Source organism: Onychomys torridus, chromosome 8 (assembly GCF_903995425.1).
Source record: "Onychomys torridus chromosome 8, mOncTor1.1, whole genome shotgun sequence".
Classification (NCBI taxonomy): Eukaryota; Metazoa; Chordata; class Mammalia; order Rodentia; family Cricetidae; genus Onychomys; species Onychomys torridus.
Window position 1 is genome coordinate 31,987,143 of NC_050450.1, and position 10,495 is coordinate 31,997,637.

General features: G+C 46.8%; 1 non-coding gene across 1 annotated transcript; it reads right to left on the reverse strand.

Moving 5' to 3' along the window:
* Positions 1 to 8,141: 8,141 nt before the first annotated feature.
* On the reverse strand, positions 8,142 to 8,216 carry Trnav-aac. Its single transcript has one exon. It is a non-coding gene; the product is annotated as a tRNA-Val (tRNA).
* Positions 8,217 to 10,495: the final 2,279 nt, after the last annotated feature.

The following is a 10,495-nucleotide window of genomic DNA, read 5'->3' on the forward strand; positions in this document are numbered from 1 at the left end:
GGGGCCATAGGACTGGGGTGGGAGGGAAGGTTCCAAGGGAGACAGTAAGGAAGACGATAGGGTGCCATGGAAGGGACAGACACTTGGGTCGAAGGGTGCAGTGGGAAGAGTGCTAGAGGGAGGAGGTGAGAGCCGGGGGGAAGGTGAAGAACCAACCCAGCTGAGACACATAGAAAGCGCTATATGTTGAACAAGGCCCTTATTGTTTTGTATAACAAAGAAAACAAATAAAGAGCTGGATTACTAAGCATAATATTCCTGGAACAAATCACTCTGAGACAAGGTGTCACTGTGTAGACTAGACTGGTCTTGAACTCAGAGATTTGCCTATCTCTGACTCCCAGGGCTGGGATTAAAGGTATATGCCACCACACCACACAAAAAGGGTCATATTTAAAATATATCTAGAAGGGCATTGTGGAGCCTGTAAGCACTTGGGAGATTGAGACAGAAGGATTATCCAGAATTCCAGGACAGCTGGTGCTACAGAGTGAGACACCATCTTAAAAAAATAATAATTTATTAATTTAAAAAAATAATAAACTATGGCCAGCAAGATGGCTCATCGGGTTAAGGGACTCACCACCAAGTCTAATGGCCTGAGTTCAATCCCCAGGGTCCACATGATAGGAACAGATAACTAACACCAGCAACATTGCCCTTTGGCACACATGTGCTGTGGCATGTACACACACACACACACACACACACACACACACTGTGGGAGGCCAGCTCCCACATTTATTTTTCCCCAGAGACTCTTGAGGAGTGAAGGATAAGAGATTAGAAATATAGAGGGGAGAGAAACAGAAACACAGGATAGCCTCAAGTGGTCCAGGATCCTTATCCACTGGCCCAGAACTTTATTCCAAAGGTCTATGTATAACAATGCCAAGGGCAGGGGCAAAAGACCACCCCCCTGCTAGATACAGTCAAATGTAGACCCTTCTAAATACCTGGTACCCAGACCAATGGCCCAATCATCCTCTTATGCAGTCCTGCTGGGTAAAGCCACTAGGAAACCTTGGTGGGCTCCAACAACACACACACCATACACATGCACACACAAATAAGTACAGAGTAATAATTTTTAAAGAAATAATAAAGTATTTATAGCTTCCACTGTCATTCAGAAAGAATAGAGTGGTTTACATTCTCTCCCATAGCCATGTGAGAATCTCCCCTCAATAATTATAATGATGATGAAATAACAATGGCAGTAACAGCTAACAGGCATTGGGCATTTATGGCTGATCTCATTCTTTGGTTCCTCTAAACAAGTGTGTGAAGTTGTAAACCAAAGTTCAGAGCCGTGGTGCCAGAAGACATGGCTGAGAAGCTGGCAGGAGGGACTGCTGGCCTCTCTAGCCCCCACTGAGCTCCCTTTCCACCAACCTCTCCCAAATGGGGAGAATTGGCTTCTTCCAAACTGCTGCTCAGCCATCAAGGACAGGATGGGAGTGGTGAGGTGTGGAAAGGACAAGGTTGGCACCCGGGCGCCTGACTCACCTACACTCTCTTCCCATGGTGCATCTGACCTGCCACCCTCCATCCACCCACACCTATATCTTTCCTCTTATTCTGGGGTTCATCTGTTTGAACATTCATCCTCCAAAGAAGGGTAAATGAACTCCAACTGCAGGTTTTATGGGGCCATTGAACCAGCGTCACAAATATACCCCAGTGGAGATAAGAATAAGTCTAAGGCTACTCCTTTTGGGCACCCCCAACTTCCCCTCCTGGACTCAGGCTGTGTCTCAAACAGCCACCAATACTCTGAGAAGAATATGCAGAGTAAGGAATGGGGACCTAGGTCCTTGGATCCCAGATCCTCCCATGGACATGTGAACTGTATTTGTCAACTGATTCACTCAATTGCCTGAGCCCCGGGTTATTCGTGAGGGAATAGTGATATAGCAGATAATGTCTAGCTTGACAGCTTATTCCTGCCCCCACACCCTCCTTAGCCCCTAACCACTAGCTTACTTCCCTGTCTGACCTTTAAACAAACCACTTCCTCCCTCAAGATTCTCCTTTTTTTTTTTTCTTTTGGGAAAGGGGCTGGAGGGAGGAGAGCTCCTGTAGCCTAGGCTAGCCTCAATTTCATTATGTAGCTGAGGATGACCTTAAACTTCTGCTTCTGTCTCCACCTTCCCAGTGCTGGGGTTACAAGCAGGAGCCATAACCCTCCAACTGGCGCCAGGGATTGAACTCAGGGCTTCACACACACTTGGCAACAAGTGCTCCAGCAGCTGAGCTACATCCCAGCTCAAGAATGGCTCAACTCTCACTCTTTTCAGCAGAGTTGACCCCACTCTCCTTGCTCATAACAACTGACATGAGTAAACATCATCTTCCTACCAACCCTCCAACCACATTCCTTCCCACCAGCGGTGGCCACCCAGATCAACTATCTAGAGACTTGAGCTGCGACCCAGGATGGCCTGGAACTGACTATGTAGCCCAGTATTATTGTTTGAGTCTAGAATGTGCCCTACAGACTCACTTTTTTTTTAAAGATTTATTTATTTATTATGTATACAGAAGAGGGCGCCAGATCTCATTGCAGATGGTTGTGAGCCAACATGTGGGTGCTGGGAATTGAACTCAGGACCTCTGGAAGAACATTCAGTGCTCTTAACCTCTGAGTCATCTCTCCAGCCCCAGACTCACTTTTTATAATGTTTTTTTATTTATTCTCTGAGAATTTCATGCAATATATTTTTTTAAAGATTTATTTATTTACTATGTGTACGATGTTCTGCCTGCATGTATCTCTACAGGCCAGAAGAGGGCGCCAGATCTCATTTCAGATGGTTGTGAGCCACCATGTGGTTGCTAGGAATTGAACTCAGGACCTCTGGAAGAGTAGTCAGTGCTCTTCACCTCTGAGCCATCTCTCCAGCCCTCATGCAATATATTTTGATGGTACTCTTTGCCTCTCCCAAATGTTCCCAGATCCTCCCCTACTTCCCTGCTCACCCAAATTCATGTCCTCTCTCTCTCTCTTAAAACAAACACACACACCAAAAACAACAACAGAACCATGGAGTCCAGTTAGTGTTACTAACTGCTCCTGGACACAGGGTCTGCCCTGGAATGAAGTTGATACACTCAATTTTACTCCATTGAAGAGAAGATTTTTCTCTCTCCCAGAAGTTATCAATTGCAAATAGCTTCCTGGTTAAGGGTGGGACTTGGTGCCCACTTCCCGACCTCTATGCTTGGATTTTATCTGCCTTGAGCTTATGCAGGTCTTGTGCATGCTGTCAATAGTCTCTGTGAGTTCATATGCTCACCAGTCCTGTTGGATCTGGAAACCGTATTTCCACCGCCTCTGGCTCTCCTGCATAGATCTCAGACAGGCTCACATTTTAAATATCCAGACCCCAGCTTGTGGCACAATTTTGAAGACTTTGGAATCTTAAGTGCATGGAATCAGGATGGAGGAAGCAGACACTGAGGAAAGGTCTTTGAAGGTTATGCACACTACTGCTCCTGACCTCCTTCCTCTGTGTGCTGGTTTGCTCCCTGTGAACAGCTGTGGTCACAGACCCCTGCCACGGCATAATGAGCCACTCCGGTCTCCATGTTCTTTCCGTGATGATGGACTGCGGCTCTCTGAAACCAGGAGACAAAATCACTGTATTCTAAGTTATTTATTTCTCTCATGGATTTTGTCACAGAAAAATAACTAATACACCTAGGCTACATTCAAACTAATGATCCTCCTGCCTCAGCCTTCCCAGTGCTGGGATTACAGGCATATGCCATCATATTGTTGTGTTTTATTTTGAAATAAGCTCTCACTACGTAGTCCAGGCTGGCTTTGAACTCAAAACCCTCTTGTTGCCTCAGCATCCTGGGTACTAGGATTACAGGAGTGCATCATCACACCAAGACACTCTCTCTCTCTCTCTCTCTCTCTCTCTCTCTCTCTCTCTCTCTCTGACAGGGTTTCTCTGTGCAGCTTCGGCTGTTCTGGAACTCTGTAGACCAGGTTGGTCTCAAACTGAGTGCTGGAATTAAACAGGTGTGCCACCACTGACCAGCCAAGACACTGTTTCACTGTTTTCAATAGTCATATTGTCATCCACTATGAAGATACATTGTTATTTTAACTTCCACACAGCGGCTGTACAGGCACGTAATCCCAGCACTCTAGAAGTAGAGGCAAGAAGTTCATTTTTGGCTACATAGCAAACTAGAGGTCAGTCTAGGCTACCCTGCCTCAAAAAAAAAAAAAAAAAAAAACAAGAGAGAAAAAGTACTATCGGCCTAGGGAGAAACATGTGTGTTGGGGTCAGGGTAGCCTTGATGGGTAGGTAGTTCCATGAAGATCCATAGGCTGCTGGATCTTCAAAGATCAGCTCTTTGAGGAACATATGGTAGGACTGTGTTGGAAGAGAACAGACTGATACTGTGCAGACCAGATTGGCTCATCAGTGTTGTGGACTACCCACCAGAGAAGACTGCTCGGACACAGGTTTACGCCAATAGAAAGTCGTTATTAGCTGGCGGGCCACTACACTGGGTATCTGAGATCCTAGTGTGGCCCCGAGCCTTTCTCAGGGTGAGCTTTTAAGCACACAAAAAAACATATCTTGGATTGACATACTTCAGTTAACAAGAACAGTTAGCCAGAAGTTGAACTACAGAAGCCAAAAGGCAAGGTTAGTACATTTAGAGACTTTCCTAGAACTATGGATTTTGATGGATTAGGTCTTTGTTTTTATTTTGGCAGGTGGTACTGTCTACATGCTGGGTTTTATGGCCTGAATGGTACTTCCATCATGAAGTCAGTTGTGCTAAGTTTGCTTGTTACAATCAGGACTGAAAGAGAAGGTGGCCTAACTCCGTGTCTGTAGGTCCCATCCCCAGTGGGAGAAGGAGAAGAGTGAAGAAGTTCCAGCAACACCCAAGGCACCTCACCTCCAGACTTACACCTAAAGCAATCCATGACTCTCGGAAAACAAAAACAAAAACAAAACAAAACAAAAAAAACCCACCTGCTTTGGGCCAAAGTCAGATGCCAAAAGATCTTCCCACTCTGCCTGCGATTATCCATCACCCACTTTCCTGCCGCTGGCTAACCGTGATTAATTCCTGTGGCAGCCACAGGAATCATGCCTAATGAATTTCTAATGAACTCATTTGGTGTTAATGCAGTGTGTAATTCTGCAGGACACTCAGTATGACTTAGCCCTATTAAGCCTCTAGTTATTGGGAACTACTATTGCTCCAAGCTCAGAAGCAAAGACAAGTAATTATGTAGAGCAAGCGCTAAATTATGGAAAGGATTGGACATATGGAGAATGCCAAGAAGTGGCCTGGCCACGCCCATTTTTCTCTTTCTTTGGGGTACCTGGAGGTCAAAATGTTTTAGGGGCATTCAAAGGACCTTGTCCCTAGAAGATCCATACACACACACTCCCCCTGTCTGCTGCTTAGGCCTGAATCACTAACATAAGAAAGGATGCTTTTGTACTTGAAGTTCTGTTCTGGGCTGATACCAGAGTCCACAGGGCAATCGGAGATAGTTTATCTCATCTGATCATCAGAAAATACCATTTGCTATCATTAAACCCCTTAGATAGATAAGGAGGTTGAGGTTCACAGAGGTGAGGCCACGGAGTTCCAAACTCATACCCACTGGCAGCAGCCAGGTGGGTTCTCTTTCCCACTTACCTCTCATTTCTTGCCAACTATGATTTTCAGCTATGTATGACTTCTACTTCCACCTAGAGCTAATGTTAGAGGTTGGAGCCCTTTCTAATAGTTTATCCATGTGTTTTTCTTGCCTTGTATATTCTTATATTTTTCTCTTGCCATAACAAAATAAGAGAGGTAACTTAAAAAGGAAGGAAATCTACTTTGTTCATAATTTTGGAGGCTCCAAGTTCAAATGGCATACCAAGTCTTTCCACAGGCTCCCTGACTACATCATCTTATGGCTAATAGCTTGGGAGTACTTCTCTGAGAGAGCACACATGGTATGAGGGTAGTCCAGATTTAGACATGGTGGTACATGTCTGTAATCCCAGTACTTAGAAGGCTAAAACAGGAGGATTGCCAACAGTATCAGGCCACTCTGAACCACAGAACAATGCCTATTTCAAAAACATAAACAAGGGCTGATTTTTGATAGAGTACTTGCCTGGCATACAATGAAGCCCTGGATACATGGTAATTCCTGCCTAAAATGCCAGCTCAGCAAAGGGGCAGGCAGGAGGACCATGAGTTCAAGGTCATCCTTGACTACAAAGGGCCCACCTGGAATATATATCACCTGTTTCAAATACAAGCAAGTAAAAGAGGTTTAAAACAGCATTTTTAAAAAAATCATTTCCTACGCTGGCAGTGGCGCATGCCTTTAATCCCAGCACTCGGGAGGCAGAGGCAGGCAGATATCTGTGAGTTCGAGGCCAGCCTGGTCTACAAAGCGAGTTCTAGGACAGCCTCCAAAGCTACAGTGAGAAACCTTGTCTCGGGAAAAAAAAAAAAATTGATCAGGGTGTAGCTGGATGGTCACGTGCACCCTACAGATTTGATGACTAGTAGCCTGGCTAGTTTCACTCAGATGTCCAACATCCCAGTGCTCCTCAGTATGGCTCCCCTCTCTCTTTTATATGACTTGCTTGGGCTTCCTCCCAACATGGCAGCCTCGAGATGGCTGGACTCATTCCTAGATGGCTCCTTCCCAGTCTTCTTCAAGCATAGGTTCAGAAATGTCCGAGCATTGCTTCTACCACAAATATTCAAGAGGAGGATAATAGATTTTCTTGACAGATGGTGGGGACCATACAAGGCTTGCTGGCAGCCACCTTCAGAAACTGCCACTGTGGGAATTTGTACTGAACATCAGGGTGGCTGTCTGAACACACTGTGTTCTGAAAGTGTGCACTGAATGGGAGCATGTGTATGTGCATATGTATATGTGTGTGCACACCTGTTGGTTTAACAGGCCAAGTCCGTATGTGCACAAGTGAAGAACTGTGTCTGCCTAGATACATAAGGAGATGGGCATACACGGGTCTCTCTGTTGTCCCGAGCTAGGGGCTGTATGTATCAGGAGGAAAAAGGAAATATGTGCGAGCTTAGTAGGGGAAGTTCATAGGGCTGACCCTCATTAGCAGCATCTTGCTTGGCTGGGATCCCTGAGAGCTAGTCTGAGACGATGTAACAAAGTAATCATTACTGGTATCTTGTCCTTCCCTAGGAGGCCTTGGGTCCCCAGCCAAGCGGAAGACCCTGCCCTTGTCATAACCCATCAAAACCACCACGCCAGCAAGCAGAAGGCCACATCTCTTTCATCCCCCCCCTTCCAGCCCCACCCACGGTGCTGTAAAGCTCCTCAATGCTTTCTCTCTTCTCCAAGAGCAAGAAGCCAGAGCTCAAGGCTGCTAGCAGGGTGAGGCCTCCTGTCTGGGAAAGGCTTCTCCTTCATTCACCACATGTGTTCTGGAATAAGGAAACCCAAGGGTGCTGGGTGTGGTCCTGCAGGCCTGTAATCCAAGTACTCAGGTGGTTGAGTGGAAGGATCATAGGTTTGGTCCTGTAGGCAAGCCAACTTCATCTACAGAATGAGACCCTGTCTAAAATTGGGAAGGAGAGGCAAAAAGACAATGCCTCATCAGGTAAAAGCACTGACCACCAAGCCTCCTGATGACCTGAGTTCCATTCCCAGAACCCACATGGTAGAAGGAGAGAACAGACTGTCACATGCTGTCCTCTGATCTCATACATGTGCACACCACACACACACACACACACACACACACACACTTGTTCTTTGCCGGCTGGTGATGGCACATGCCTTTAATTCCAGAACTCAGGAGGCAGAGCCAGGCAAATCTCTGTGAGTTCAAGGCCAGCCTGGTCTACAGAGCAAGTTCCAGGACAGGCACCAAAACTACACAGAAAAACCCTGTCTCGAAAAACCAAAAAAAAAAAAAAAAAAAAAAAAAAAAAAGAGTATTTGTTCTTTGAGAGGACTCAGGTTTGATTCCCAGAACCCACATGGTGGTTCACAACTATCTATAACTCCAGTTTTAGGTGATCCAGTGTCCTCTTCTGATCTTCTTGGGCATCAAGCACACATTCATACAAAAAAATATAAATGAATAAATCCAATTTTTTTTTTTTGAAGCTGAGGATCGAACCCAGGGCCTTGTGCTTGTTAGGCAAGCGCTCTACCACTGAGCTAAATCCCCAACCCTAATTTTCAACATTTTTAATTAAAAAAGAATGAGAAAGATAAAGGAGAGAGTGAGAGTGAGACAGGGAAAGAGAAAAAGAAAGCCAGGCATGGATGTGGTGGTGTGGGGTTGTAATCACAGCCCTTGGGAGGCTACAGCAGGAACATCACCCTAAGTTCAAGGCCATCCTGGGCTACATAATGGGTTCTTCTAATTAAAAAACAAAAAGAGAATAGAAAGAGGAAAGGAGAAGTCCAATGGCGATTGGGGGTAGCAGAGCAGAGACTTGATCCTTGGGGAAAATAGGGGGTATTTATTTTCATTTTTGAGACATGGCCTCATGTAGCCCAGGTTGGCCTCAAACTTTCTGTGTAGCTGAGGCTAAACTATCATTATAGGTGTGCACCACCATGCCTGGCTTTGAATATTCTGTAATAGCAAGTAAATGGTAGCTGGAAACATCGTGCATCCTTTTACTTCCCATCTGTGAGAGTCTGTCTATAGGACCAAGCCGGTCAAGTGGAGCAGCTAGGCCAAAGATCACTGGCAGTGTGTCCTCTGTGAGGGTTCTGCCAGTCAACAGCCCCCCCCCCCCCCCCCCCCCCCTGCCCAGCCGTGTTTAAAACCACCTCTTCTGCCTTCCCACCCGAGCTGGGTGTGAGGGGATATCAGGTACAGCCTGGTCAGAATAAAGGGTAACACCCTCCCCAGAGAAATCCATGGCACAAAAAGACAGATAATGTGCCTGAGGACAGGAGTCCCTGTGCTTTGGCTAGTATAGAGACCTGTCCCCAAAAGAGCCCAATCAGAGGGGGCATTCTGTTTCCTATGGCCTCTGCCTACAAGGAAGATTTTCAGCCTAAGAGTTCAAAGACAGGAATTGGTCCCAGTTCTGACACCCCAGCTGGGTGGGTGGCCTTGGCCTATAGACAACTCCAGACACAACTGTTAGCATTCACATACATGTCTCTCACAGCCCTAACACATTGAGCTCAGAGGATAAGCAACCTGTCCAAGCTCATTAAACAGCGGAATGCGGATTTGAACCCGTTTAACACCGTATTTTACTTTGGGCTGGAGCCGCAGTTTATCCCCTCAGTGAGGCAAAGCTGTCCTATTTTTCCTCAGCTTTCCCTCTCAGGAAATGAGGTGTTGGGTGCTCAGTGGAAAGGGCTGTGGAGCCCCTGGGTAAGAAGATCAAGTCTGCCTTCCGTTCCTCCTAGGCAGACCTCCCAGGAAGCATCATGGCTTTCTGGATTTTCAGGATTCAGGTTAAACTATGAGCTCCCTGGTGGACAGTGAGTTCCCACTGTGACTATCCTTTCTGTATCTGACCCTAGGGCTGATCACAGGGTGGGGCCAGCCTAGATGTGCTGATAGAGATTGATGAGAAGGGCTGGGATTCAGGTAGGAAGGAAAACCCTGGAGAGAGGAAAGACTGGGGACAGGAAGGAACAGAGAGAAGAGAGAGAGGAAGAAAGGCCTCAGAAACAAAGATAGCAACCCTCCCAGGCAGCTGGCAGCCCTGGAGACAGATACTATGAGTTGGAGCCCCCTCTAGTGGTCACCTTCATACAGTCGGCCCCGGGGGGAGGTGCTAGCCTGGTGGACAGGAACCCTGCCTGCTAAGGGTAAGAGGACCACATACTAACTACCCCAGGGAAGCCAGCTGATAATAACAACAACCATATCCCCTCAAAAGAGCCACATAGACAGCTGGAAGGAGGGACATGCTCTTCTCAGCATCACGTGGAAAGGTGGAAAGAGTCCCCAAGCTTCCTTGACCTGGGACTTCTTTTCATTTGCCTCCAGTGGCTTCTTCCCTCCTTCACACCCATATCACTGGCTTGGTCACCTCTGATGGGGCCAGCCCATACACACCACAGAGCAAGACGTGAGCGACACTACGCCAATGGCATGCAGCGCCAAAACACCAAAAACCTCCAGAGATTATCAAGGTGCTTATTCAGTTGTCTACTCGACAAATACGTGCTGAGTGACCACTGTGTGTGTCAAACTGCAGATCCTGAGTGCACAGCAAAGATAGGGGAAAAAAAAAAGATGGAGGCAAGGTGGGGCTGGCCTGGGCTGTGCAGCAACTCCCGGTGAGACGCTGTCCAAAACAACCAGCCAGGGGAAGGGGGAAGCCAGGTGTATTGGTACAGGTCAGTAACCCCAGAACTCAGCAGGTGGGGGCAGGATGATCAGTAGTTCAAGGTCCTCCTTGGCTATATACTGAGTTTGAGGCCAGACTGGGCTACATGAGACCTTGTCTCAAAAGAGAAGTGGTGATGTAC